The sequence below is a fragment of the Phasianus colchicus genome, chromosome 9 (assembly GCF_987193195.1).
Source record: "Phasianus colchicus chromosome 9, bPhaCol1.hap1.1, whole genome shotgun sequence".
NCBI lineage: Eukaryota > Metazoa > Chordata > Aves > Galliformes > Phasianidae > Phasianus > Phasianus colchicus.
This window is the reverse complement of record NC_143444.1, coordinates 6,805,848-6,831,118: the sequence shown is the minus strand read 5'-3', so window position 1 is coordinate 6,831,118 and position 25,271 is coordinate 6,805,848. Positions and strand designations below refer to the sequence as shown.

Below are 25,271 nucleotides of genomic sequence, written 5' to 3'. Positions count from 1 at the left end.
AGCAACAATTATTAACGCCTCGGCATTTAATGTGGCAGATCGCTTACGCCCCCGGTTATGGTGTGCGTTCAATTCCAGAGCACTCGGTGTTGTCATAGCGGGGCCATAGATCACAGCGACCTCAGCATCGTGTCAAGGGGCTTCACTCCATCAGGGATAATGAACATCTCCCACCGGTTTCTCCCCATCACTCACTTGAGATCCAGAAGTTCATCATGCAAATGACAAACAATGTTAATTTTCTGCAAATAATTCCTCTAAATGTCCGCGGGATTCCAGCACTCTTTGCCCAGAACAGTAAAATATGTTTGTCTTCCTTCCTCTAATTCATCAGCAGGCCCACAAATCTCCCCAAACTCTCTATAAACAAAGCAAGAGGCAGAATCTAATAGTTGTCTGCAGTGCAGGCGTGTCTTGCAGTCTCACTGATGCAGAGGGGGAAAGGAGTGGTGGAAGAGGTCGAGAAGTGACCTTCTCGAGTGCAGTCAAAGACAGTCTCGGGTGAGATGTCTTTGACTACACTCACCCTTGAAAAGGCAGTGAGGGTGATGGTCTGAGCCAAGCCTCGCACAGACATGATTCCACGTGGGAGGAGAAACTCAAGGAGGATGCTTCTGGGCTTAAAACTGAGGAGCGAAACCTGCTGCAAGCCGTATCTGCGTCATTAGGAGACTTTCCATCCTGTGGCTGGGCTTCACCATGGATATATTGAGCTGTTTTCACGCGGGCAGGGAGGCAAACAGGCAGCTTGTTGGTTTCTCCAAGCATCTCTCAGCTCCCCGAAGTCCAGATTCAGCCAAAAATACATGAAGAGCTGACATCCAGGGAGGTTTGGGCTATGGGGCGTAAGGAGTTTTGGCTCGGACAGATAGGAAGGTATGATGCAGAAATTAGCTCCAGCAAATGTATGTGGTATATGACAGACCTGAGAAGAAGCTGCCAACAAAGCATCTCTATTTTTCATACATAAGGGGCCCGCAGGCAGATAAGAGAAAAATACAAAAAGGATGGTGCAAATCCTGGTCTCCTGCCAAACTTCTAGAGGATCCAAAGCTCAGGAAAGTTTGGAGGCTCCCATATTGATCAGAAGTATGGACATCCCAAAGCTCCCTCTGCTTTGGCAGCTGAGATCACCCATCCCTGTGTTCCTGCCTTTAAGTTCTTTACTATGAGAGTGGTGAGGTGCTGGAACAGCTGCCCAGAGAGGCTGTGGATGCCCCGTCCATCCCTGGAGGTGTTCAAGACCAGGTTGGATGGGGCCCTGGTCAGCCTGGGCTGCTATTAAATGTGGAGGTTGGTGGCCCTGCATGTGGCAGGGGGTTGGAGATTCATCATCCTTGAGGCCCCTTCCAACCCTGGCCATTCTATGATTCTTTGCCTTGCTCTGGCACTCCTGCAGCACTTGGGTTGGTTTGAAGCTGCTGCGTTCCCCATGGAAGTGGGTCCAACCTTTATGGCAATACCCACCCCTCCCTTGCTGTCCTTTTCACACTGGAAGGATTTGTAAAGGTCTTTCTAAGCAGCAGCTGCTGTGTGGCTTTTTGTTTTTCGTTTCTTTTATGACAAGCTGGAAATTAATTTCTTTTGCAGTGGTGTCGGACTATCTGTTCCCACGTCGCAGTGCAGACTGAGCTCGTAACTCTCTTGACTGCCTCGTGGCTGAGTTATGGGGTCCTCTGCAGCTGAGCCCAAAGGGTTTAATTTAAGGATGGGTATCTTGAAGAAAGCAGTGATCTGACACCTGCCTGGTGCTTTTGCAGTCCATACATTCTCAAAGTTTTTCCTAATATTTGACTGAAAGGTCTCTAGTTGTATATTAAGCCTAGGATTTCTTTCCCACTTCCTTTTTGTTGATCTGCAGAATGTAGCCATGTCTCCGTCTCCTCTAGACCAAGCATCACAAATGTTTTCCACCTTTCCTTGCCAGCCATCTCCTATAGATTTCCACTCACTGCTGTCTGTCTGCTTTGGACCATCTCCAGTTATTCACTCTGGCTTGAAGATCAGCATCCCAAACTGGACCCCACTGAGATCTTAACAGCACAAAAGATGTGAGGAGATGATTTGGATGCTCATACCTGACATCTTTGTCTGCTTCCATCCTGGTTGCCCTTGGCATGATCTTGAACTCATTTTGGGGCAAGCAGGGTGAAGGGTTTCAATTGCTGTCTGGGCCACCCGTTGTTGTCTCCTTGTTGCCACGTGTGGACACTAATAAGACCATCTGTCATAGGAACCTGTGTCTTGAATGGGGGATGCTTGGGTGAGTTAATTTGAATGGACAAAGGATGTAGTCTGCTTGCAGAGACCAAAGCTCATTAACCCTTCTGTGGATGCTCTCATATAGGCTCCTTCATGAGACTGCTTACGAGGCGTTTTAATATGTGTGTAGTGCCTGCTAATAAGAAACTTGTGTTGAGTCACACCTTAGCTGCTTTGCCTTAGCTTTTCTAACTGTCTGTTTGCAGCCAGATCAATGAAGTGTGGGCTGCTTGTCTGGCAAATCTAGAGCCTGGGAGAGCATCCAATGACTTGGGTTTAACCCTCCTTGCAGAAAACACATTGATATCTCCCACCTCCCGATGGCTAGGACTAAGGGAACTGGCAGGGGATCCTTATCCTTGCTTCCCTCCTGCCATCTGTGTGCTGCCAGCTCTGTGCTTACTGATGCCCTTTGACTCCTCCCAGACAAGAGGCCAGCAGTAACTTCATGTTTTCCAAAAAATCAATTCTGGGTTGGCTGCAAGTGGGAAGAAGCATCACAAGTTGTGCCTGGGCATTTGTTTCGACCTACAAGCTTTGAGGTCATGCCCTGCACATGGCACCAAGGCTTTGCTGTTTTTTTATTGTTCCTTCTGGATGGGGAGAAATTGGTGGGGTTATGGACACTGGAGAACTCTTCCACTTGCAGAGCTGTGGGGAAGGAAACAAAGTTCTCACTCTTTCCTCATCCTTAGCTCTCTGCTTTTCTGTACTTTCTACTTAAAACTACCAGTTGACTACTTTTTTTTTTTAATGCCAAGTCCCTCTTTTGTCCCCTCAATGAATAATAACCTCTTAATGGCACTCTCTCAGGGCTTTGTCACTAGCATGACAGCATCTAATCATGTATTATTGGCTCAGCTGAATGGGTCACTGGTTTTACTGGACTTGCACAAAGGACGTTGTAAAGATCCAAGTGCAGTCCAACTCTTCCAAGGATACAGTTATACTTCCTCCAGCTTTTGGCACACCTTGACTTAGGAGTTTTTGAGAGCAAGATGGAGATATCTGCTTTACTTTCTGTCTCGGTGGAAATGAACTAAGAGAACTTATGAAAACCCTAAAATTACTCAGGAGTTTGGCCCCAAATGTGGAAGTAAATGATTGTAAACCTCTTGGTTTGCCTTTACCAGAGCCTTCTAGGCTGTCATCTACTTTGCTCAGACTCTGCAGTGCAAAGACTCATGTGCAATGACGTGCCACCATTTCCAGAGTCAGGTAGTTTGATGATTCCCTTTCATGTCAGTACTTTTTTATCTTTCTTATCTGTGGAGGGGAGCCAGCACAAGTCATCTTTAAAGGTAAGGAAGACGGAACCAATGTTTTGTATCCCAGAAATCTCATTATTTTCCAACTAATGTGCTGACCTTGAATGCTGGGGTTTGGCAGTGTCTTTAAGCAGAAGTCTGCATGGGTACAATATGCATTTTCTATACAGGTGGAAACAGTGAATTCTCTGGGCCGTGTAAGAATGAGGCATTGTGGGTGACTTCCCTTTGACTCAAGCTTGATGGTAGATTTCACAAGAGGAAAAAGTGTGTTTAAGAAGTTACTTGATACTGATCTGTCCAGAGTGTTTTTCCCAGGCTGGATTTAGGGAAGGATTATCTCAGATTTTCATTTAGTTCTGAAATCCTGGGTATTGGTTTTATAAACTAAACCCCCTTCGCAGCAGGTTGCTTGTTCTGTATTGTTGTTTTAGCCTGATGCATAGGAAGGAATTTAAATTCACATACAGGGTGGGGCTAGCTCCTTGCTGGGGTAAATCACCATAGTTCAGATATTTAAAGGCAGATGCATCAGTCCTGGCAGCCCAGGATCTGGCTTACTTTGATTAAAATCTGATGAAGATTACTCAGCCTTACCAAGGGACTTGGATTACCATTCTATAAAAAGAAGGACAGGAGTGCAGAGGACATTAAATATAAAAATAATCCAGTGAAGGATGTGAAGCTAAACGCATGGCAAATTGAACAGCGATGCAAACACCCTGCTGAAACAGGTGGAGGGCTGCAGGGCCGGTGAGTGCACGCAAGGCTCAAAGCTAGGTTTGAGTCAGAAAGACATTGCTCTTGGGTTTCTCACAGCTGTGGTCTTTTAAAGGCAGAATGTTCAGAAAGAGAGCCTCGCTCCTTAGAAAATCCCCAGGGGAGTCTTGCAGGAGAAGTGGGTGACAAATCCTCTGCCTCTGCTTCCTCGGGGACCCAGGCTAGTGCCAAATCTCACTACAAAGAGGTGATTAGAGCTGAGGAACAGAAAGTCAGCTCTTGCAGATCTGAAAACGTGAAACGTGCGTTGTCTTTAGGGTTTCTTACAGCAGTTGAACTTCGCCCCTCCCTTCTATTGCAGCATTCATTCTCCTGATTCTTTGTTCCTTTTAAAGGATTTAGGGACTGTTATTACACTACGTGATTGTGCTCCATGGGCAGTGACTGATAGAAAAGCTGCACTGAGCCCTTTTTTGGGCCTTTTAAACGAGTCAGTCAAACCTTTCAGCACGTCTAGCTTTCCCAAGGTTTCATATCCAGTCCCTTAAAATCAATGAAGTCTGGTCTTGCCTCTGCAATGTAGCTATTGATAGGGCAGATGCACTTGAATTTCATCTAACTGCCTTTTGAAGCCCCTTAATTCATTTGTCTCTTCTTTTGATGGAGCTTGCTGCCTTGCTCAATGGCTTGCTTGCGTGGAAAGCACCTTCCTTGCTGACCTCTGTTAAAAACGTGGAAGGTCTTCGAGTAGAGTTGCAGGACTTGTGATTTTGAGCGTTCTTCTTTACCCAGACCAAGGAGAACAGAGTGCATGGTGCGTTGGCTGGTCTGGAATCTGTCTAGGGTGGCTGGAAGATGCTTTCATGGTGTCAGAAGGCTCCGGGAGCCTGGAGAGCGAGGCTGAGCAGCCTTAAAAACGTTGCTGACTTAAACTGACGCATCTAAACGGGCTGGAGGAAAGACGACAGGGCTGTTTGGGGACCTCCTGGGTGATTACATACATGGCTGGTCAACGACATCGCCTGAGTGCCCTGGCAGCTATGCCAGCCTTCCAGTTTTCTTTCATTGCAGTTCGGGTCGGATGAGGATAAGATTGTGTTTTAATAAGTGTTTGTTAGGGAGTGCTTTCCCCCCCCCCCTCCCCCGCCTCCCACCCGCATAAAACTGTTTATTTTCCTTGCAGTAACACGTGTGTTGCTCAGCTTCTGCTGTTCCATGTGTCGTGCTCTGTTACTCTGCCTTGCTCACAGCCGCAGAGCAAGGGGAACGCTGCCAAGGCTTTTTCTGGGAATTTGCTCTGGTCGTGCTGCTTCCCCGGGAGCAGTCAGCGGATGCATGTTGTTTGCAGGGGGGGGAAATACTCAAATGTCAGCATCTGAAGGAATCACGAAGGAAGCAAGGCGAGCACCAACTATTCTTCCACCTCTCAGAGGTGCCTGCATGCACATAGCCTTGGTAGGTGGTGGGTGATGACTCGCTGAGAAATGATATTGCTAAGCAGTAAATGTGACCCTCTTGTGCTGTTTCAAAAAGAGAATTTGCTTAAGGCAGCCTTAGGATAAAAGTGCTTCTCTGCATACCCACCTGCCCCAAATTACCAGCTGCAAAAATGGGGGCTGCAAGTGGCAGTGATACCCCAGCCCAGGGCACTCCTCTCTCTTTCTGAGACGCGGTTGTACTTTCACTCGGGCTGGGTGCAAAACAGTGCCTGAAACATTGAGACGCATTGATGAACACATCTTTAAGTCACCTGCCTTCTTGTTGCAGACACGATTATACCTACACACATTAAACTGCTGCAGGGAAGGCAGAGACGCAGTGCTCACTGCGGCTGCTTGGGCCGTTCATTCGTTAGCATGGGTTTGGATTTCTGATGACTCAGAAGGGAGCTCGGCTTCCTCTCAGCTATTTGCAGATCTAAAGATCTGTTGTACTGTGGTTGCGAACCAGGACTCTGAACGTTGTGCAGAGCTGGGACCAGAAGCTGCCTCAATCTCAGCGTGTAAAAGCAGTGAGCTGGTTTCCACGTGTTGGCTTTCCACGTGTGGGGTTTGTATGGGGCACTCATCAACTCACAGCAAAACAGTAAGGCGAGTGCTTGAGAGGGGTTCTTGCTGTTTGCCTTGGCTTCTTTCAGGCTAAGGTGGAGGTTAAATATTTCAAGATTCTTGTTGAAGCCTTTGGAGTAGAACAAGAATGAGATGAATGTGGTGCAAATGCCTTAACTCCAGGAGCAGGTGCTTCACTGCTGTGAGAGCTGGCAACGCTAAATATCTCATACTTTCTAATTTCTTCCAGATCTGAAGTGTTTTACCAATTATTCTCATACACAAAACCTGAGGAACCCCTCTTTGTGTGATACGTACGTGTGAGTCTTTTGTACCAGATTTCTAACAGCAGCTGCAGAGCTCTTCACCAGAACCACGCGGTAATGGCAAGCAGTGCTCACTAGTTTGCACAGCCCCACGGCCTGCACCCACACCTGCAGCACCTCTGTGCACCCACTGCAGGGGTGTAGCCTCAGCTCTGGGTGCAGTATGTCTCTTCACGCTGTGCTCTGAACTCCTTGGCTACACTTGATCAACCATTCCTATGTGGGTTTTCTCTTTCTGAGGTCTTAGACCCGGCTGTACCACCTTTCCCTCTTATCTTCAGCTTGCTTTCCTGAGAAAACAGGGTTAATGTGTCTGATTCTCTCTTGCCCACCCCTAATAACTTTCCAGCCTGATGACTGATTCCAGCTGTGCGTGCCAGCGATCTGAAAGATAATGAGTTCCTACTGGCTTGATATAAATAGATGGCGAGGGGAAGACTTTATCTTTGCCCCTCTCTGTCGGGAGAGTTCATTCCTTATCAGTCCAAGAGCATCTGTGTGAGGTGAAACAAGAAAGAGATGTTATGAATGCCTATGGGGAAAGCTGCGCTTGAAGCTGGTATCCTACTGTGTCCTGGAGAACCCACCCATGATGTGGGGCTCCCATCCAGCCTCTGGCAGTTGGCTGGGGGCAGCTTTCCCCTGTAGCAGTACTTGCCTCCCCCAGGCCACTGTGTTTAATTTATTTAAAGCTCTTTAATCAAAACCTATCTGTGTACCCTGGTGTCAATGGCCCAGCTTCTGGTTTTGTTTTTTTTTAACTATTTTATGTCCACAGCATGGGATAGACTTAATTGCCAAGGGCTGGAAGCAGGGCTGCTAACGTGTTTTAATTACATCTGATTGCTACATTCTGCAGCCTTGCTCTGTCAGTTGTCCTACCACAGAGCTGTGTAGAGCCCACTTGGACCAGCACGGGCACTTTGGCTGTGTATGGGCTGATCACAGAGGAAAACAGCAGTACATCACTCCAGATGTCATTGGGGCTGTATCTTTTCTCTCTACTCTGACTTCATGGCAACAGAATCTTCCTCATTAGAGGACTGTAGTCCTTCCATATCATGTCACTTAGAAGCAGTAGTATCAAATTCAACCTGCACTATTGCATGGGCATCGCATGGGCAGAGCAGGAGTACTTGCTCTAAGGGGAACCTGCTTTATTGCTCAAGACACATCCCTGTGAGACTTCTCCCCAGCTCCTGTATTGGTTTCAAGGCTGGTCAGCCTCAGGGGTCTTCTCTTTTCTGTCAAGCAGGAGTGCTCTCTTAGTGCAAGGGAAAGAGCTGTCTCTAAGACTATTTGAGGGAGGCAGGAGGGAGTGAAAAAAGAAAGCTGCTGGCCTTGCTGTGCTGAAACACCCACATTGGACCCTTGGGGGCTGGATTGGTGCATGGAATAAGCTGAAATGCATGGAGGGACAGGCAGGAGCACTGCAGGTAAGGTAAAGCACCTGCTTGGAAGTGTCTGCTCGCCAACAGAGAGCAGCTCCAGCCAGTGATGAAATGAGGGTAACTATTGCATCTTCACGTGGCTTTTAGGTGTATTTTCAGTAGTGCTCAGGCCTGGCAGTATCTGCAGCTCTACCTGAATGTTTTCTGGTGCATTCAGCAAGTGGCAGCTCACAGAGCCCAGACTCTGACCTGCCTTATCAAAGTGTTTAGCACGCAGAAGGCAGAGAAAGAGTTTGAACCTGACCCAGGGCCTGGGGAAAGGAAAGTCCAAAGAGGAGCAGGGCAGAGGTAAGGCTGTTTTTGTGCAGCTGCTAATAAACACTTCCGTTCCTGCCAAAGCTTTTCCTTCTGATTTAAGAAGAACCTCAGCATCCACAATTTTTCTACGTTGGAACGTGTTTGTGTTTTTAACAGCACTCATCTGTGTTTCTTCCTCTTAATAGATATAACCCTGCTACAGATTATAGACGTGTTTTGGTTGAGATTCTCTGTGCTTGATGCATTGTCTGCCTACAACGCAGGGCAAACTCTACTCCTCCCTTCTGGCCCGGCCTGTAATGATGGATTAAGTAGGTAAGTAATAGAGTGGTAATGAGATAACCACTGACATCGAGCATTAACGTGGGAATAAATGAAGTTACCATCCAGAACTAATGGCCTGAACTATCACTGGGTTGTAATTAATGAACGTGGTGGCTGAGATTTACAAGGATATTTTAGGATGCTGTTTGCATGCAGCCTTGGCTTTTATGGCTTGGTTGGAAAGAAATCAATTAATGCCACGAACTTAATGAATGAGATGACGATGTGCTTTGTCAGATTGTAGTGCCCCTTTTGTGGAAGCAGCTAGACTGGTGTGCACGTGGAATGCTGCTGTTTGCCTTACTTCAAGGGATGGAAGAAGTTAGGATGCTGTGATCTCTATCTCCCCAGGTCACTTACTCCGTAGCGTGTAGTGGAGCTGTTGCAAAGTGTCTGTGATGGCCAAACTACACACTAGTGGTGTGCCTGTGCTCAAGAGGCCTTGCTTGGAGACCTGTCTCTCCCTCCTTGCGTGGCTTAGTAGGCATGTGACCCTGCCAAACACTTTGGAGATGTGTGAATAACACTTTTGAGGTGGTTGCTAGGCTGTTGCAGAAGACACAGAAGAGCAGTCAAAATCCTTCACGTTAATTGGTGGGAACAATCCAGCCATCTCTGCTGACTGTTGCTTCTCTCATCTTTCCATGGCAACAGTCTCTCTACAGCAGCCCAGGTGCTCATAGTTGGGCATGTTGGGATTTCTGAGCCCTCTGTCTTCCAAATCACCCCTCGGAGCATGGAGGGAACATCTGTACCGCTAAAGTATGGCATCACATGATGCATCAAAGACATCTCTTTGTGTAATCACGTTCCTTATGCTGTCAGAGATAGAAAATGTTGGAAACGTGAACTGAACTCTTACATTTCTTCAGTGCAAATGCTGTTGCCCTGTTTTTTTGACAAGGAGAGGAAGGTGTTGAGTCTTTCCTGTCCTTCCCGTGGGCTGAGCTGTCATACCTTTCTGAAAGCTGGAGGAAGGAAAGAGACTGGTAAGCAAAGGGAAGGATGGTCTCGCTCTCTCTCTCTGTCTCTCTGCCACAGAGCCCAACCTGTCTGCTGCTGTGAAGTTGCCTTTTGGAAGCCAGGATGGTGGCTGCAAGTGAGAATAAGGAGAGAAAGCGGCTCAGGTATTGCATCATCTTCACCTCTGCTTCCCACTGTGTGAATAGAAGTGTGTGGAGATAGCACTAAAAGGGGTGCTGCCCACTTCTAGCATGGGCAGAATAGGTACGGAGAGGGCATCCCTTCCACCTTGCCTCTCTGAAGCATTTTCCAGGCATGTGCTAGCACCATTTTCTCTTTTGGGACCTGTTTTGCAGACACTTTTAATGATTCTAGGGGAAAATGAGAGACAGATGGCCAGTGATGAACCCAGTCCAAAGCTGCCCAGACTTGAGGGAGGGTGTCGTTTCAGCTGGAAGCATCACATCTTTGAGGTGCACGCTCAGTAGTTCCCTTCCACGGTGAACAGGAGGAAGGAATTTCCACCTGCTGGACCAGCACAAGCCAAAACCCAAATTGAGCAAAGCATGGTTGGATGGTTCACAGATTTACACATCCTGTGATATACATCTTTCCTTCCCTCAACTTTGGGAAGTTTATTGCCCCCAACAAAGTACGCCGTGTGGCAGGCCGTTATGTGACAGGGGAAAATTACCCAGACTGTTCTCCAGAAGGCAAGCGAGCAAAAATTTTCCTCCAACTGGTTCAGGACAAAGTTAATGTAGGAAAGCCATTAAAATTAATGCTGGTAATCAAGGATAAAAACCAGCAGGGCTGTAACAAAATTTGGACCAGATTGAGTTTCCCAGCTGTCGTGCTGCATGCTTTCTTAAAGGCAGCAAGGCAGAGGGAGGGTGTCGTGTAAGGCAAGCTTGGAAAGCTCTTGTCAGGGGTGTGAGTTTGGGGGCATCTGGATTCTGGTGGCATTGGCTCCTTGGTCCAGCACTGCCTTTTTTTTTTTTTTTTTTGAGAAGCAGTGTCTCTATTTCGTCTGATGGTCCTTATGACTTGTATTTTATTCATATCATGTTTACCTGTTTTCTTCCAGAGTCTGCCCTCACAGTTCAGGTCCTTCTCCAGGACCCTGGGAACCTGCCTGCATGTGATTGACAGCATCATATGAGCACGTGTAGGACTGCATCTCATGCTGTCAGGTCAGAGATTATCCCCAAGCAGCCCATACTCAACTTTAAGTTGGAAAAGACACAAAGAAGCAGAGCCATTCCCCTCTCTGTATCATCTGCCTCTGAGAATGGGAGAGTGCTGGCAGAGTGTAACCAGGTCTGTACTGAGAGGAAGGCTCAGGTTTGATGATTTGTCCATTATCTGGTGGTAGGTACAGCCTAACCAGGGCACAGAGCATCCCAAGGACTATATCCTAGAGCAGGAACTGGGTGTTTCTGCTCTCTTCTGAATAGACAGCTTTCTCCAGCCTCACAGCGTGCTAACATAGGCCAGACACCTTCACTGCAACTCCTGGCATAAGATATTCAGCTGACTTGATGCTTCAGAATAGGCTGAATCTGGTATAACCAAGGCAGAATTTCTGCCCTCCAGAAGTGAAGTAATGTCCCATACTTTCATGTGACCCCTCGTTTGACAGCAGTAGTGAAAGGGAAAGGCATAAATGGGTCGGATATCAGGAAAAACTTCTCAGAAAGAGTGGTGAGGCTGTGGAACGGGCTGCCCAGGGAGGTGGTAGAGTCACTGTCCCTGGAGGTGTTCAAGAACTGTGGAGATGTGGCACTGAGGGATGTGGTTTAGTGGGCAATAATGGTGATGGGTGGATAGTTGGACTAGATGGATCCAACTAGAGGTCCTCCAATTAGAGGTCTTTTCCAATCTTAATGATTCTATGAAAGTAGTCTCTGAGAAGCTTGGATACGGTGTCTGAAATGAGCTGAGGAAGCCACCTAATCTCTGAGCACATCCACCTTCTGTAACATACACCCTTCTAGGCACAAAGAGGTCCTGAGTCGCTGCAAAGAACAGCAGATAGATGGAGCAGACAGAGCTGGAGAGCATTTTTTTTTTTATTTTTTATTTTTTTTTGTGAGAATCGTCAAAGAATCAGGGTGCCAAAAATATTTTGATGGAAGTGACTATGTGAAATATCTTTTCATTTTGATTATTTGAAAAACAAAACCTGGTCATGGGTTTTAAAATTCATGTCCCCTCCGGGTTGCTTTGTTTTGTTTTGTTTCTTATTCCTTCTCCCTTATTCCTCAGAGGGAGCCATCCAAACCTACATGGTGTGTTATTTCTTGAGGAAATGCAGTGTGATCGTTTTCCAGTTTAATCTAGGCTGAAAAATCTTCTGGTTTCATTTGCCTAAGAAATTTGAAAAAAAAGCTTGGATGGAACAGAAGCCTGACTGGTTCAGGGGAACCTTCTATGTTTTGGAGGCCCACTTGGGTGGGGATAGCTGCAGGAGCCCTTTGCTGTGCAGGTTGGGGAGGAGGTGATGCCATCTTTGCCAGGACCATACTTTGTGCCCAACACCTTCTCCAAATGTTAGGGGCATAGGGGTGCAGAGCTGTGTCTTGGTTGCAGCAGGGACCCACTACTGTTGAAGGATGACTCTCAGCTTTCTGGAGTTGTGGAAAACATCCAGATGGTGGTTGAAATTGGAAGATTGAAGAGCTATCTTGGCTTTTGAGGATGTCTCCATGGGATGTCCCGGAGGTGGCTTGTTGGAGGTGAACCACAGAGGGAGAACTGCATCGGAAAGGCATGGAGGCTCACATGGGATGGGAATGGTGGCAACTGCCTGCATGCCTGGAAGCAGGGCAAGCAGTGGGCTGTGGGTAGAGGAGACCACCCCTGCCTGTTGCTGCCATCTCCGCAAGCTTCCAGCTCTGCCGTGTAGCTCTGCCCGGATCTGCAGTAGAGCTGCTCATCCCCAGCCCTGCCATCCCCATGCCCCACATGCTGCCTCTCCTATAAATAGCTGGATGGGAAGCGGAGCGCAGAGCTGCCGCAGATGGCCCCCAGTTCCACGCGCACTCATGTGTGAGATCCCAGAGAGGGGCTGTCAATTCCTTGCCTACAGCCACCCATGCAACCTCATTAAGAATGGTGTCGTCTTCCTTAACCCCCTTCGCCCCCTCCCTCCCTGCTTCAACGTGCCTACATTCGAGCACCCTTATTAAACGTGCACTTCTAAGCAAGGAGCGCTGACTTCCCCTTAATTGAGGCATAATAATTAGAGCATTAACACATTAGGAGGGTGAGACAGCATGTTTAGCTTTTGTGATTAATTATCTGAGGATTGTAATAAGTTGTTAAGACATTAATTACTCTGGCATGTTTATTGCTCTTTATTGCAGAGCTGACACTTGGTGGAAGAGTTGCTGGTGTGCCTGGAGGTGCAGGGTGAGGTGGGCTGGCCAGAGGAGACCTCTGCTCCCCCATAGGCACTGAGCTGCTGCTTGGGAATGGATCTAGGGGACCAGAAACAGCTCCTGAACCTCCAGCAAGCTGCCTCGGGATGGAAGTGGTGTCTGAGTCTCTTAGAGTCATAGGATTATGAAGGTTGGAATAAAGCACTGAGATCATCAGCCCATCCCCACCATGCCCACTAAACCATGTCCCTCAGCGCCGCATTCTCACTCATCTTGGGACAGCCTGGGAGCTGGAAGGTTTATTTTTATGGATTGTTTCAGCTGGATTTCTCTCTTCTTTCAAACAAAGTGTTTCCTCTTGGATGGTTTGAGCCTGCCCTCATTTGGATCTTTGTTTTTGCAAATCCAAGTCAGCGTGGCTCATTCTGCCTGGATCTGAGGAGGATGGCTGTCTGTTAAAGACAAGCTGAAGTTCAGCGTGTCGGCAGTGGTCAAGGAATGAACCAGGACCCCAGTGGCCTCACTCGGCTCTTGATCAGATGAATTTTCTTCTGGAGAGCTGGGAGGTGGGTTAGGGAAGGCTGTTGCTGTGGCAGCAGCAGCGGATCAGCCCTCTGCAGCCTGCTCTTCACACAGCAAGCTGCTCAGCGACCTGTCAGCGCTGTGCTGATCAGATGGGGGCTGAAGGCAGAGTTCAGAGCAGGAGGATGGGTTGGGTCCGTGTGCTGCTGTGACAGAGAAAAAAGGCAGCAGGAGGGTGTGATGGGCCTGTGCCAGCCTTCTGCTTTCCCCATGAGTTGCATAGTGCCAGACCCTTGCTGTCCAGTTCTTTGGGTTGGGGACAACACAGGAGAGATGGGGGGAAATGGAGTAACAGCCCCAGCCACTGGCATGGAGAATAACAATGGGAAAATGGTGAAAGACAAGAAGGTGAGAAAGCTGTGAGTTTTGTGTGTTTGCTGTTGGTTTGATATTGGATGGCCCTGTCCCTGCAGACAACCAAGGTCAGGCTGGATGGGGCTCTGAGCACTGATGGAGCTGTGGGTGTCCCTGCTCAGTGCAGGGGGGTTGGACCAGATGGCCTTTAAGGGTCCCTTTGAGCTCAAAACGATGCTGTGGTTCCTTGGGGAACCCTAGAGCTGACATGTCTGTATGGCAGAGCCCTTGTGGCTTTGCAACACGTGCTTGTATCTTAGGGTAGCAGCCAAGGGGGTCTTCCCATCAGACTTTAAATGTGAAGACCCTGTCCAGTCCATCTTTCCCAAGCACAGACTGTCTCAGTGTGGCTCCCACCAGCTCAATCTGCTGTCACTGTGTCACTGTCACTGGTGGCTGGGGAGCTGCACCGGGCACTGAATGCCCTCCCCATGTGTGAGTTGGGATCCATCTTGTGTCAGCTGCCTTCAGCACCTCCGAGCCTGCCTCGCTGTAGCCCAGCCTGAATTTGGCATTCACTGTCAGGTAGCTGATTTCTGCCTGCAGAATATGGAAAGCGTCAGCCTGGCATTTCCCGCTTGCCTCCTAGGGACAAAGCAGGTCACGACTTACGTGTATTATCATTAAAAAGATAATTTCCTCTAGATGTGTGCAATAAGACAATGATGCTGACCTGTGATCCTGGCATTGCACAGCATTAATGATTTCCCTTTGCAGGTAATAAGCAGCAAATGTACACATTTTGGGGAGATCTGAATTTTTTTTTTTTTTCCTTTTAAGACTGCTGTCTTCCTAGGCCAGACTTAATTAGCAGACCTCATTATTTCCTGAAATGTAACTTGACTTCCATTGAATGAGAATTGTTCAGTGGATGGGGAGCAGCAGAGCGGTGCTGCAATATTCATATTGTTTAAATTGCAACATTAACATTTCATGCCGCTCTTGGCATATTTTCAGGTGCGGCCCTTTAGCTCAATGCAGTGCTGTGAAAGGTTGGATCAGAACAATTAGGATACAGTGACTGGATTTCTGGATTTTTTTATTTATTTTTTTTAAGGAACACAAGCTTAGATTCAATCCCCATCACTCTTCTTGTTTGGCAGAACAGGGATTCCAGCGCCCCTGAAGTAAATGCTTTTCTGGAATAAAGGATGTGCTGTAGCACATGCTCACCTCCTCTCTTAGCAGAGATGAAGCCCTGCAGATACCTGCAGTACGTGATTCACGGGGCTGGAAGCACCTCCTGGGACTTAACCTATACCAGGTAAATAAGAGAATTCCCCCAAAATGCTTCTGGCCACCTAGGCCATAGAACAAACAAAAAGGCTGTTTCCCACTTTGCCATTGGATGCCTCAGGCTGAAGGTGGCACTGTAGTAATGCCCAGGTCCGTGCAGACCCTACATGAGCATGGGCATGTAGATTGCACTCCCTGTCTCCAAACAGCACATGGGCCTTGGTCCTGCATAGGGGCTCCAGCTCCTTTGCTGCCTTGCTCCATAGTGTGCTTTCCAAGTTCTTCCTGTACTGAAGATCAGTGCCAATGATGGGAGTTAATATCAAGGAATCACGGAATACCTGGGTTGCAAGGAACCTTAAAGCCCACCCTGTCCCAACCCTACTGTGGGCTGGCTGCCACCCACCACCAGCTCAGGCTGCCCAGGATCCCATCCAGCCTCTCTTTAGCACTTCCAGGGTTGGGACACTCATCTGAGATTGCCATGAGCCAAGTGCAACGCCTTGCATTTGGTCTTATCAGTGTCAAGAACACCTCCAGCTTCTAGCCTGAAACGATTTAATTAGGGTCTCTGACTTCAGCCAACCATGCCTTCCATTTGTAATGTGTGCGGTGGGATCCATGACATCTTATCTCCTATGGATATGTCGCTTGGGTCAGGGTTCTCTGGTGTCTGGTAAGCTGCTCGTGCTGAATGGAACACCTCCTCTCGTGGGATATTTATAGCATCCTGCTCTCCCACGCAGATAGTCTGTTGTCTAATAGTGGATGATGCTCTACAGTTTGCAAGGTGCTAATAATCTCTCTCTTCTGTTTGACAGTCTGTTCCCGTGAGATTTATAGACTCTGACTGTCCCTGAGACCTCTGCCTCTCCGTCAGATCGGGCTGAAATCTGTTCTCAGTGTCAGAAGCTGCTGCCAAGCGGGCAGGGGATGAACTGATGCATGTGTTTCGGAACTCAGGCACAGAGCTGGGGGGCGATGAGAGCTCTGATTTCCAACTTGTGGGTTCACGAAGGTGAGTATCCAGGAGAAGCGCCGTGCCCGCAGCCGCCCTGCACAAGACGCCATGCTGGGGGATGCTCACGGGCTGCACTTGGTGTTCCCATCACCTGCGGTGACCATCGCAAGCGGCGCGGCCCCTGTGGGAACGGCCCCTGAGGACAATAAATGAGCCAGCCCCGAGCTCCCGGCTGCTGTGAAGAATTGCCTGGCTAAAGGATAATGAATACCGCAGCAGGAGACGGAGCGTTTCTCCGAGGCCATCCATCCCCTTTATCACCCCACTAACAAGCCCCTGAGCGACTTCAGAGAGGCTTCTGCAGAGCAGCTCAATCCCTCACCATGCTGGCGGCTGGGTGCTGGGGGCTCTGCGGGAAACCACGGTCCCATCCCACAGAGCAACTGCCAGTGCCCTCCAGGGGTCTATGCAGTGCCAAGAAAAGCCAGGCATTCTTTTTTTTTTTCCAAAGCGCTTTTGGGCCCTGCAGCACCCTTTAGAGCATTGCTCTACCCAGCTCCCAGCCTGGCTAAGATTTCTAAGATCTATACAAGGTCTAGGAGGAGTTTAGTGCTGCTGGCCAGGAGGTGAGTTGGTTCTGCTTCACTTGCAGCACAGCTGAGTCTGTGCACGAGCCCGATGCAGGGCAGAGAGGGCAGGAGCGATGTGCTCTTCCTAAGAGCTAATAAAAGCTGATTTCTCCCGTAGCTCCGAGCCAGTGGGAAGCATTAGTGGCTGGCTGAGTGCCTCCCACACTGTGCAGCGTGCTGGGTGCTTGTCCTCCTGCGGAGGGAAAGGCATCTCAGCAAGAGCTCAGGCATCCCTCCTGAGAGAGCAAGCCAGGCACATAGCTGCGCAGCTGGGCATGGGAGGCAAGTGGGAGCACGTGGCACAAAATTCCTATTTCTGAGCAAATTCTTCTGCCTATGCTCAGGGCTTGGGGTGGGAGAAGCACGCTCGTGGTCTGACTGGTCTCCAAAAAGCCCCAGTGCTGAATGCCTCAACTGAGAAGCTTATGTGTATGTCAGCAACCCAAGCGTGCTGGTACACGGTGTGCCCACCTGCCTGAGTGTGTCTGGGACACAGCATGCAGTGTGTAGGCACTCAGCAGAGCTAATTGTCAGTAATTGGAAGGCTTCTTTTGTCTCTTCTTTTCTGCATTATTTTGTCATCTCCTCTAGGTTTATCTGTAGGAAGATGCATTTAGCTTGATCCCTGCAAGAACTTCACATCCAGTGCTGGAGGAGAAGGGAAAGCAAGCAGTGTTGGGTGTCTTCAGCAATGTAAGTGGCGGGGGAGGAACAAAAGGCATGAGAAAAGCTGCAGAGCCATTCAGGAAGGTGCAGAGAGCACAACGATGGGCAATTAGGTTGTTCCAGGAAGGACAGAAACAGCAGAGAGCAGCCAGCTGAGGCTCAGGAGCTCTCTGATACTCAGTAGCAGCTTTGACTGAGGTCGCTGGGTAGGGCTGGTTGTGTTTCATGCCTCAGTTTCCCCACGGGAGGGTTCATTTACAGCCTGAAAACATCTGGCACTTTTCCTCCTTTGGCCAGCACCGTTAAGTGTTGAATCGAAAGGAAATGCAATGCATCAGCCCCCTCATGGGCTGCCACTCTGCCAAGAGTAGCAGAGATTGGCCTTCCATCACAGGGGGCTGGGGTGGAAGAGACCTCCCGGAGCACACAGTGGAGAAATACTGTCATTAGCTGAGGAAGACCTGACAGAGATGGAGTGCTCCTTCACCTCGGCCGCCAGACCTCTGCCCTGCTTGTTGCTAACTGAGGAAATGCTAACTGAGGAGCTGTGCCAGCTGCAGCGCTCGAAGTGCTGTCTGCATCCAGATGTGAGAAACAGCTGGGATGGCAAGGCTTTTACAGCCTGCTGGGGGTGGCTTTGGTCTTTTTGCTGCTTATCAATGGGCACTTGCAGTTGGGATCAAAGAACCTTTCTCCATACTTTTAATGGGTGCTGGGTTGGGAGACACATGCCTGGATGTGCACCCTGGAGTAGGCCAGGAAAGGACCAACTGTAGGGAACATGCTTTAGCATGGGGTTGGACTGGATGATCCCCAGGGGTCCCTTTCAACCCCTACAGTTCTGTGGGTCTGTGATGTCCCTGGCCATGAAGGTCCCAGGATGTAGGAGGCACTGTAACTCTGCCTCCTGCGTTGTGTTTGCCTAGTGTAACAAGGCTGCCTTCGGGATGGTGGAGGTTTGAAGGATGCCTCGCCTGCTCCTGTCTCACAGGTTGTAGGGAAATCATTTTAATTAGCGTGACATGTCCCTTTGTGGGCAAAAAGAAAGAAAAGATGGAAAGCCAATAGAAACTCCGGCCATTCGGGGTATTTTTAGTTCTTTGCGAAGGACTGTTAACATCTCTCTCAGCTCCCTGAAGACTGCTCTGGCTCTGCAGTTGCCTGCGGTGCTGTGCTGATGCCAGCACACCCTGCATGAAGGTAAGCCAGCCCCCGGGGCTGCGGTTCTGGAGAGCCTCATCCCCATCCTTGCTCTTGGGATGCCCACCAGGCACAGCTCTCAGAGAAGGGGTGAGAAGCTCAGACATAGAGTTCCCACATTGAGGCATCTCCCCCCTCCCCTTCCATTTATGAGCTGAGAGCAGCAAAATTAAAGTAAAACTCGGCTCCTGAGCCTGAACCCTTCACCTGGCTTGTTTCCCCTTTTTTTTCTCTGACCATTTCAGTTGGCTGAGTGTCATTGCCAGCCTATTGCTTACGGAGGGAAGGAGACCTGAGAGAGAATAAATCTGGAGGCAATGAGGTTGGAGGGAGGCAAGTCATCTGCTCTGACACTTTTATCGTGGAGCGAGGCTGCTTGGGAGTGAATCTTCCTTGTGGCATATGCTGTGGGGTGATGTTGCTCCAGGGATGGCAGTAGCTTTCCCCAAGCCTTGCTGCCCAGCCCTGTGCTCTTCTCCTGGGACTGGGAATGCCCTGGGCTGCAGGGCTGTTGGGTGGGTTCTTTGCTTTGGCCACTGATCCCTTTCTGGATATTTCAGGCTTTCAGTGCTTTGAATGAAGGCGGAACTATTGGGATGTCTCAGATGGGCCTGGTTTTGCCACCAGAAGAAAGCCTTTGATGACTTCAGGCAATGGACACAGGCATTGTTTTGGACACAGTGGAGCTGTTGGCTTGGGTGTGTTTCTTGTTTTGGAAAATGCAGAGGGCACAACAGAGATCCTCTTCGAAGTTGCCCAGGAGAGTGGATGGCCTCAAGGAAAGGTTATCCCCAGCTCTAGGAAGGCAGTTCTGCATGCTCATCAGCGTGGTGAGGAGCTGATGGCCATGCTCCATGCAAAGGTGGGAGCCAGGGGAGATTTCAGGTTACACTGCACTCCCTGCTCCTTTCCAATATCGCTGTCGACTTGGATTTGTCGTGGTGGTGGTGATGCTATGACTGGCGTTACTGTAACAGGATGTCACTGGGAGAGGTGATGTTTTTCCCTCCGTAGGGGTACTTCTTCCTTTCCCTTCCCTCTGGCTTACATGACAAACTTCAGACTCCCAGTGCCAACATCTGTGTTGCCCAAGGGCCAACACACACAGCACTGGGCATTGCTTTGTGCTGTGTCAGTGAGCAGCTCTGTGTCACCACTGACTCTCCAACACTAAAGATTGTGTGGGTGACCAGAGGGTGACATGTGTCACCAAGACAAATCAGGGCAGTTGTGAGCTGCTGTGTTTGCCATCAAGGGGAACAAACCCTTACCATACTGGCAACCTCCTGCAGCAGCATCCTGCTAGGCATGTTGGCCATCAGGCCCCAACCTGAGCTAAATCTGGATCTGAGAGATGGACAGATGTGTGACGATGGTTAAAGTTCTCCATGGGCTGTCTTGCCTCCTCTAAGCGAGAGCTATCAAGAAGAGAGTGTCTGGCATGCACAGCAGCCCCAGTGCCAACCTGCTGTTCTCAGGGGCAACTTCAGCAAAGCCCCTGTGCTGCTCTGCGTCCAGCTTTCATCTTCCAGCTGGGTATGGAGGAAGGCAGGAATGTGGCTGCTGCTGCCAGGCTGTGCTGGAAAATGCGGGCAGGGGACGCCTACATGTGTGCTTCAGGATCCAAGAACTTCATCTGGTGCTTGTTCTCTATTAGCCCCAATCCCCTCTTGCATCTTTTCCAGCTGATGCCTGAGCCCGTTTTTGTTTTGTTTCCCTTTCTCCCTCACCTTATGAAAAATGGCTTTGCCATCTGCATCTGTCAGGAGTCTGTGCAGCCGGGCCCACGGCTCAGTGAGTCTACAAACGTGTGGTTGGATTGTGGGCCCCACTGACAGGCTGGAGCCGAATACCAATGTGCAGGAGAGTGAGCACACTCCCTTCTCTGCTGCTGGTGCCTCTGCTGGTTGTTTTTTTTTTTTTTTTTCCTATCCAATGGAGGTGTGAGAATTGCCTCTGGGAGCAATGCTTCCTTCTGCTCCTGTTCTGCCTTGCTAAGGTTGGGTTCTCTGCCATCCATCATCAGATGAGGCCTCACCTCACTCCTGCATCTCAGCTGCTGATGGGAATGCTGGGGAAGGGGAAATGTTCCACTCTGCCTTCCACACCAACCCTTCCCCTCTCTTCTTGCATCTCACCCACAGGTGCAGTGCAAGGCAGTAGGTAGGCTCAGGCCCAAGGACACTTAGAATCGCAGAACCATGGAATATCCCAAGTTGGAAGGGATCCATAAGGATCATCAGACCAACTCCCGGCTCAACACAGGACCACCCAAAACTCAGACCCTGTGTCTGAGAGCTGTTATCAAGATGCTTCATGAACTCCAGCAGCTCGGTGCTGTGCCTACTGTCCTGGGCAGCCTGTTCCATACTCCCCTGCCCCCTGGTGCAGAACCTATTCTTGATATTCAACCTGAACCTGATGTTTCCTTTGCTTGCTGGTACCAAGTGGTTTTGGAGAGAGTGGAGGTTGAGGTAGAGGAAGGTATCTGTCCAACCATACATTCCTGCTTTAAAATATGATTTTGAATGGAAGTCTCTGGCTGAGTTGAGTGAGAGCCCAGGTAAGATGTCACAGCACCCAAGTGCTCCTGCACATCTTAACCTCACTGTAACTCTGTGGGATCACACAGCTGTCCACAGGAGGTGACAACCTGCCTTGGCCCCACTAGGTTTGCCCAACCCCTCTCTGCTTGTTGAGTTTCCTGCAGTCTGCTACATGAGCCACTTCCCCATCCTTGCTGTGCTGACACGTGTAGAGCCAGGTGGGCTCAGAGGAGTGGGCAGAAGATGAAAGGAATCTCTCCACGCTCTTGCCACAGCTCTCTGGTCAAGGAGGAGAAGCTTCTAGGAGGGTGGGCCCCCTGCTTTGGCAGGAGGAGAGAGCCAGCAGCTTGAGCTGAGCTGGTTTTTCGACGAGCAGATGGATGTTCAGCAGGGGCCCACAGAAACCTTCTAGCTTCAGGCTAGCTGTAAGCCCTGCAAACCATAGCATTGTGCTGATGCAAAGAAAGCATCGTTCCACTGCTGCTCTGTGTGAATTACCTCTCTGGGGGGCAGTGCTCTTCCCCTGTGCCTGCGTTCTGCATCTGGCTGGGCAAGGCCGTGCAAGAAGGGAGAAAGGCAGCGATGGCAGCCTCTTCCCACATCTCCACACTGCAGGACTCTTGGCGAGCTGGCGCAGTCTGCTCTGCAGGCTCTGAGTGCTCCTGCAGGTGGGAGCCAATTTGTCTGCATTCCTGCCCAGGTGCCATCTGCTGTAGGATTGCTTGTGCGAGGATGAGAGCGATGGGGATGGCAAAGGGATGGTGGGAGAGAGGAGCCTCAGCCTTCCCCGGGTAACTTCAGCACTTCTTGAAGCCTTCGCGGTGGGGAAGTTGCAGCCTGTCATTTGCTGTTCCTGGAGTGTGATGGGGAGCTGAGGCATTGCTAATGGCAAGCTATCATTTTAATGCTAATTTCTCAGCATTAGATCAGGACGGGGGAGGCACAGCCTTCAAGGAGGGAAGTCATTAGCAGATGGAGAGGGGGGGATGTGTGAGGCTTGTTTTGCACCCAAGAATGGACTTCCAGGAGGCGGGTGATTAACCACCACTGGGAAGATGGGGAGCAGATGCTGGGTCAGTCCCTGGTGGCTGTGGGAGGGACGATTTCTTTCAAGGTTCTTTCCTGAGTGCCTCAGGCTTTGGGCCAGATTTGGAGTCTGCAGTTAGCCCTTGGTGCCTGGTGGCTGTGAGGTGCTCAGAGCAGTGGCAGGACTGTCCTGGTGCCATGGTTGTCCTTTAATGAAGGAGCCAAATCTTACCAGGATTGGGTTTAGCTTCTCCTTTTATGAAAGTTCCCAAATGTAGGAGCCTGGATATCTACATTCATAGGTTCATATAGTCGTTTGAGGTGGAAGGGACCCCTCGAGGCCATCTGGCCCAGCTTCTCAGCACAGAACAGGGACACATACATCTCCATCAGGTGCTCAGAGCACCGTCCAGCCTGACCTTGGGTGTCTGCAGTTATGGGGCCTCCACCACCTCTCTAGCAATGCTGGTTGATTTCAAAGAAGGGTAGTTATGATCCTGCTGGCCTGGCTGCTGCAAAGAAGTAGTGCTGCCCAACCTGGTGCTGCTCTATCAGGTCATCAATGCCTTCTGCCCAAGTGGGGTACAAATGTCACCTCGGGCCTGTGGGCTCCCCATCCCATCTCTTCTTATCTCCACATATTGTCAGGAAGCATGTTAAGCCCATGACCCATTCTCAGTGGTTGCCCAATGACTCAGCACCAGTTTGAGGTGGTTTACTTCATGCACATGTGGGATGTGGGTGGAAAGTTCCCTCTTGGTCTCTTGATGATTGAGTCTGGGTAAGGGAGTCTGGCTCTGCCTGAGCACAGCTGGAGGTGGGATCCCACTCCTTGTTCTTATGCTGGAATATTGTGTGGGAAGGATTTGGTGAGGCATTGGCATAGGCTGCCCATGGAAGTGATGGTGTCATTGTACCTGGAGGTGTTCAAGAGCCGTGGAGATGTGGCACTGAGGCATCAAATAGAAAAGCTGCTGTGCTGCTTCTCAGCCTAGTGTAGGTGCCTGGGAGCTCGTGTGAAGTTTGAGAGGAGGTGGATGGTGTTGTGGGACTGTGGGGCCTGCTTGCAACTGGGTTGGCAGTGGTCAGGAGTTGCTCTGTCATTTCTAGATCTGCTTGGAACATCTCCAGCTAGATTAGATTGGTCAGAATTTGGTCCAGCCTGACCTTGAATGTCTCCAGGGATGGGGCATCTTGGGACTAAAGGGAAACAAGCTTAACCCTCTTCCAGAGCCTGTGCCTAGCTGAGAGGGAACTAGCTGCCTCCTGATGAGGGCTGGCAGTGTATTAAAGCAGGGGTATATTTGTCTCCTTGTCCTCAGCCTGGCAGATCTCCTGAAGATCCAGCAGCCTGTGCTGATTTAGACCATCAGATTTATCATTTCAAACACATGTGGGTTTTCAAGACCGTTTAAAAACCACTCTGGCATCTGGCAGGGAAATGATGGAGGAACAAAACCAGCCATGATAAAGGGAAAGAAAGCCAGCAACTGGTTAAGAGAGAGGAAGCCAGGAGGAGAGCATCCTGCCAGGAGGGCATCAGCACAAGTTGCTTTAGCACAGCAGCATTGCTCTGTGCGATTCCCAACTATCAGATCTGCCCCAGGGGAGAGCATGACTCACTGTTTTTAGGGAACAATTTGCAGCCGAAGAATGGCTCCTGTCTTGTCTAGAGCTTCTCCCTGCCTTGGGCACAGAGATGAGCAAAAGCGAAGGGTTGTTTTATCCTAGCTGTGGAGAAGCAAACAAGTGGCTAAGCGGGGAAATCAGCACCTTATAGGTGTCCAGGAGTAATATAATCATGCAGTTTTTGGGGAGAAAAATAAAATCAGTGGTGTTGCTTTTCCCAGCTCTTCACTCTGAATAATGAGCCTACAAGCTGGCTGGGGAGCTCCCAAGGGACACCTGTGTGCAGGAGATGGACACAACACGCATCTTGGATGGGCCAATAGCTGAAGCGCGTTCTCTCTCTAATTTTCTACATCAGTGAGAACACAGAGCAGCACCATCCATCATCGTCAAAGCCATCTCGAGAAGCCACCTCCTGCCTCTCCATGGAGGGACACTGCACCTCTGTGTCCTGCACGAGGCCGCAGGTGTTGCAACACATGGTGGTATGGCACATTGCAGGTATGGCTTCTCGGAGCAGCCGAGGGTCAGAGAATGATTTCGGTTGGAAAAAACCACTGAGATCATCTACTCCAACCACAACCTTGAGCTCTCTTCCAGGCATGGTCTCCTGCTTGTACCAACCCTGCTCCGGCATTGTGCAGTTCTTGCTGGCTTCTGTAGTAGCTGCTTTGTTTACTTCCACAATGCCTGCCCTTTTGGTAATGAGCTATAATTCATCCTGCTTTACACAGTGTTCAGAGGTACCTGGAGCAAGAAAGGTGTGCTATTACAAGCACCTCTCCAGAGCAAAGGTTGCTGATATCCCAGAGCTGTACAGTGGGGAGGCAATGGGGGAGGTGGAAAACGGGAACATTTCCCATCCCCCAGGGTGAAGGTGCAGTCTGGGAGGCAGCATGCAGGTGCAGATGGAAGGCAGTGACAGGCAGACAGGGTGGAGGGATGAAAGATAGATTTTTTTTTTTTAAACCTGCTTTCCTCTCTTTCCCTGCTTTATAACCTGTTTTTATAGAGACTGCACGAGGAACACACTTTTTTTATTAGCGGCTTAGGAGTGGAGAGTAATAAAGATTAATTTTTTAAATAATTCCTTGCATTATCTTTTAATTTCCTGTGGCAGGGTTTGACTTTTAAATCTGCAGACGGAGTTAACCGCTCGTGTGCTCACTGCTTTGAGAGCAGCAGCCAAAGAACTGTGGGGCCAGGGAATCTAGGAGAGGTTCCAAAGCCAAGCCTGGAGGTTCAGCCTCTCCTGAGTTGGCCATGGCCACATCTGCCCATGGCTGTAAAGACTGGCCAAGATTAGCAGCACTGGACAACAGCTCTCTGCCAGGAAAGTGCAGATCTAACCCATCCTGCAGCTCGTGAGCTCTGTTTTGCATTGGCTTCAGCGTTGAATATACTCTTAGGAAGGAGAAGGAAGAAACCCATTGCCCTCC

At 49.6% G+C, this 25,271-nt stretch overlaps 2 long non-coding RNA genes across 2 annotated transcripts; both read left to right on the top strand.

The window, feature by feature from the left end:
• The first annotated feature begins 8,691 nt into the window (after positions 1-8,691).
• Positions 8,692-14,955, top strand: LOC149916792 (uncharacterized). Its single transcript, XR_016469077.1, has 3 exons — positions 8,692-9,646; positions 10,708-10,813; positions 12,989-14,955. It is a non-coding gene; the product is annotated as an uncharacterized LOC149916792 (long non-coding RNA).
• Positions 14,956-14,961: 6 nt separating this feature from the next.
• On the top strand, positions 14,962-19,036 carry LOC149916791 (uncharacterized). The gene is made up of 3 exons (XR_016469078.1): positions 14,962-15,203; positions 15,997-16,193; positions 17,357-19,036. It is a non-coding gene; the product is annotated as an uncharacterized LOC149916791 (long non-coding RNA).
• Positions 19,037-25,271: the final 6,235 nt, after the last annotated feature.